Source organism: Malaya genurostris, chromosome 3, assembly GCF_030247185.1.
Source record: "Malaya genurostris strain Urasoe2022 chromosome 3, Malgen_1.1, whole genome shotgun sequence".
Taxonomy (NCBI): Eukaryota; Metazoa; Arthropoda; class Insecta; order Diptera; family Culicidae; genus Malaya; species Malaya genurostris.
Genome location: NC_080572.1, coordinates 37727762 through 37732882, shown reverse-complemented (window position 1 = coordinate 37732882; position 5121 = coordinate 37727762). Strand labels below are relative to the sequence as shown.

Here is a 5121-nt window from a genome sequence, read left to right as displayed (position 1 = left end):
CACAAATATTCTTAAATTTACTTAAAGTACGAGTTATTTCTTCCCCTCCGTCGTTCTCAACTTATTATTTTGTTTTTTTTTTCTTAACAGTTCGTGGTAAATTTTCCGCCAATTATGAGATGAAAAACTACCATAATATGAAAATGGAAAAATATCAAAAACAAGTTTGAAAATAATCGGTTGTAGAATCGAGTTCACGGACTTCGAAAAATTGGTTTTCAGAAAAACGCGTTTAAATTCTTTTTTCTCGAAAAGTGAAAACAAAAATTTGGTAACTTACACTGAATCATAGATCCCAGGTCCTGCACAAACTACAAGTAAATGTATTAATTTTTTGCATCAAATATCTCTCACACTTCTGGAAACATCCGTCATTGTGTCATTGGATTTCCTTGCACAACTATAGGTTCCTAGCCGAATCATTAACCCGAGAATGTATTTATTTAAAACTACAAACTTGAATTTACTTGAAGCACACCCCTTACATATATTAAGATATTGAGATATTGCAACGGAATATTTTCAAAGTGTTCAAGCTACAGTGGAATTCTTTATTTAAAAATTAAGTTTGAATAAAATTATTCCTTTTAGTACATTTGCAATATACTAATTGAATTATTCCATTTAAACAAGATTTCCACATGGACAATAATGTGAATGTGAAAATAATGGACATGTTCTTTATTTAAGGAAATAACTTCTTTAAACATGTTAATACTTAAATCAGTTATAATAAATTAGCAAATATTCATGGAACAACATCGATGAATAATTCAGAATACTTCAACTTGTTTCAAAGAGTTTTAAAACTGTTTAGAAAAATTTAGAAACAGTTTTTTAAAGAATTCGGAATAATTTCAACAATCGAAAAACAATTCCATCCTATAGACTGTAGTAGAAAACAAAATGCAACAGTCGAATATGATCTCTAAAAACTCATTTTAGGTCGGATATGTTTGAAATTCTTCGGAAACAAATAAACACATATTAGCTATGTTTTCACAAAGTTGGTTTATTCAATCTCTTCTCTTGGGGTAAATGCTCATTGCTTTGAATCATCAACCTTGAGTTTAACATTACCCAAATTCTGTGTAACAGTAAGACCATTTTTCTTACACACTTTCATTCACTCTTATTTTTTTTAATGGCCCACCACACTCCTCCACACCAACGAGCTCACGTTCGGAACCCCCTGGTAACGGACACATACAGGCCTCAGCTTGGAAAAAATGAAAAACTTTACAACAAAACTAAAGACTACTACACAATGTTAACAAGCTGAGGGTATTACAATTAACAGTTATTGCAAGCAGGAAAAAACCCCTTGAGCAGACTGTTATACCAGTACACTCTCCAAAGGACACAAAAACCTCCCAATCTTTTCGTTACGTATTTGGAATAAAATGTGGATAAAAGAAACGTTAAGTGTTAATCAATGAGTGAGTGGATAAATAGTTGAGTATATAAATGATTCAATGAATGAGTGAATGAATGGTTTGATGAATGAATGTATGAATACTACAGCCACAGATCGCCTGCCCCATCAAGTAATTCTGGATAAATAATTCAACCTTCTTCTTCCGAAACTTCCGTTTGAACATCCCCACGGGAGTTGCCGTCCATTACGTCTTATCGTCCATTACGATGCATTTCAGCTGCACCTTCCATACGCGGTACAGTTTCCTGGCGCAGGATTTGGTCATTGTACTCTTTTTTTTTGGTTCTGTTGGACCTCTTAGTTAATTTGAAGACATGACATCTGATCCGCTTCGTTACCTATTGGATAAACCTGACGGACGATTTGACCGTTTTTACTTCGTCCTCGAGGTCATCTGGATCTCCTGAAACGATCTTACTACACGGGACACATTCGAATGGTTGACTCCCAACTGTTCCACGATCCAGCTGTTGGATTGGGCTAGATTTTCCATAAACGCGCACAATTTTTCTGTTGTTGAACCAATTTTTGCTTGAAAGCCATTTAGATAATCACTTGACAGATTGTAACGAAAGTTGGCTCATTTAAATATTATATCTTAAACTAGCTTTCTCAAAAATTTCATAAATTTCAATAATCAATGTAATATTTTTAGAGTTATATAATCTATCCACCTCTCTCTAATTGCTCGATGCCGTACTTGTGAAAGGATTTGTCTTTTGCCTCAAAATAGGCTCCACATCCAACAATTGCTTCTTAATTTGAGTTAAATTTCTTACCGGCGAACATATTTTGGAGATCAGTGAATAGCCTGCAGCCGCCCGGGGCCAGATCTAGACTATACTGTGGATGAAAAAGCGATTCGAAGTGTAATTCGTTCAATTTAACCTCAGTTGTCATCAACTTGGCGTTGTCGTATGTTCGAGCCCCGACCTGAAAGGATTGGTAGTGCCAGTAGAATCGTAGCACTAGCCATGCAATGCTAGTGAATCGACTGCGAAGTCTGTTGAAACAGAAGGTCAAATTCCGCTACAGGAATGTAATACCAAGGCTTTGCTTTTTTGCCATCAACTTGTGATGAAATAATGGTTTTTTTTACTTATGAGGTCGTTTTACTTGATTTTTGCCGATCTAACAACGCCATGTACTATTCGTTATTGATTGTTTTTCCTTTCTCAAGATAGTCGATGAAGATGATACCATTTGCATCCCAGAATACTGGGCCGAGTTTGCGGCCCAATGCATAGGGCGCTGGTCTTACAAGCCCAAATGTCGCATGTTTGAGTCCCAATCTGGAAGAATTCTTAGTGTTAATAGGATGTTAATCTTAGTAGTAGCCACGCAATGATACGCTAAGAATTGGCTGCGAAGTCGGTTGAAACAGAAATGCTAAAATCCACAAATGGAAATTGTCAAAATTCTGAAACTAACCTTCCCAGCTGACTATTATTGTGCCTTTGAACGCGGACGTGGTTCACCGGTTGCAGCAGGGATGCCAGGTCATGTTTTCAAAAATCTGTGATCAAGCCAAAAACCTGTCTGTGAAAATCTGTGCCCGTTTCCCCTTACCATAATAGCAGATCGAAATCAATACCAAAACACTCTGTACCTTTTTCCTCAACCGCTCTGTACTTTTTATTGCTAAACTGTGCTCGATTTAAAAAATCTGTGATTTATTCCAGAATCTGTTATCATTTTCAGAAATCTGTGAAAATCTGTGTCATTTTTAAAATCTGTGCAGAACATTGAAAATCAGTGAAACACAGATTAATCTGTGAACCTGGCATCCCTGGGCTGCAGTCCATTCAGGTGATGATCGTTTTGATGTCACATATCGATGCAGAAAATCTGATTTATTGCTTGTAAACATGGCCAAACACGTTGTTGGTTTTGATCGACTGTGAGTAAACGCGGCACTTTGAAATAAGCTTTCTCATATTCAAATGTTCATGATTAATTGTAAACACAGTGTATTCTGCTATCCTCAGCGTGCAATTTCAATTTACAGTTTTATAGAACAAATTGGTGGACTTTTTAACCACAATAACCACATCAATCGGTGTTTGTACGACCACGTTTAAATTCAGCAAAGCAAGAATAAATCTTTCGTTTCGATAGAGCAGAGTCCGGATAATCCATTTGAACCTCTTTGAAAAAGCAAGGATGAATTAACACTCGAAATTGTTTTGAAAATAACAAAAGTAGCTTCACTTAAATAACTGTAATGTTTTTTTTTTACTAATCGAAATGTCATAAAATTTCATATAAAGCCTTTTGAAAATTGGTGCTTCCTAAATGTCATATGAATTCGACAATGATAGCGCCATTTGTGTGTCAGTCGCACGACCTATTGAGTGATGTGTTAAAAGATGTGAAGTCGTGAAATTACGATATTACCACACTCCAGTTTCCTGAAAGTTCTCTGCTCATCCACCTGAGCCGAAAAAACCCTTTCCTGAATGGATAATTCGTAAATAACAACATCGAGCCGTAGAAATGAAAACATGGATTGGATTCAATCGAAGTTCAAAATTTTCGAAAGTCATGATCCGTATCAAAACTTTCAGTAATCCGTAGACTTTCGTAGAAAACATAGAATTCCTTAGATCCGAAGAATTTCTAGAAAGGGGACAAGAATAGCATGATGGGTAAGTCGATGCCTTTCACGCAGTCTACCCAGGTTCGATTCCCAACTCCGCACATAGGGTCAGAAACCTTTTCTGGTCCGAAGAGGCGAATGATCTCATGGTTAAAAGCTCTATAATCAATAACAAAACAAAAATCTAGAAATCCGTTGATATACACAGATTTCTGTAGATCGGACATCGCAGACTGCTTACCTACACAAAAAATCAAACTGTACCTGTTATTTCCCTACTTTTCATTTTAATTTGAGTAGTTTTCAATCTTTCCTTTCATTCGTTCTTTCCATTATTGTCAAAGCCACCTAACAGCGAGAGTTTCATGCAATAAGTTAAATTTAAGTAAATTGCGTTAAACTTCAAAATTAGTCAATACAACTCAAATGATGAATAAATGTATTTCATTATTCAGTAGATGGAATTCTCATATTAGTATACTTTTGCAAGGGTCTTATGTAAACTACTTAAAGCCATTTTACCTAAACTTTCGGTTTTGAACGAAGCCGAGCGAAGTTTGATGGAAAATACTCAAAACTAGGTAGAGTTCCAGTTCCGTGTTTCATACCTACATCTGCAATTTTCCGATATTATTCCTGTATGAAAGCAAGTAATTCAGTTTGTTTAATGATTTTTTATCTGAGAGTAAATTATTTGTTTCACATGTAAAATCCGAGAACGAAATAAGATGAATTCACTAGCGTGGTTTTGAAAAATTGCTTACTTTAAACGCCTAGTTGGTATGCAATTAGATATACGATTTGAATGCAACTACTCGTGAAATGTTTCATGGGCTATATTTTCCTAGTGATAGTCTTTTTCTTAACATGCCGATTTCCAATATGAGTAGGTAGAGTCAAAATTGTGGTGGAAAAATGATAACGTGTCGCATAACGCCCACAATATATATTTGTCAAGGAAGAAGTAGGGTAACTCGCCGATTCTAAGAAGAAAACTTGCCGCTATGGTCACACATTTCCTAGCATTAAAAACTGAAAAAGCTCCCCCCTTTTTCTAATATTTATAAACTGAAAAATGCCCCTC

General features: G+C 35.7%; 1 protein-coding gene across 1 annotated transcript in view; it reads left to right on the top strand.

The window, feature by feature from the left end:
- The window catches only part of LOC131439038 (serine/threonine-protein kinase ULK2), a 92164-nt gene that overhangs the window by 27267 nt on the left and 59776 nt on the right, over positions 1-5121 (top strand). The window lies entirely within an intron of this gene.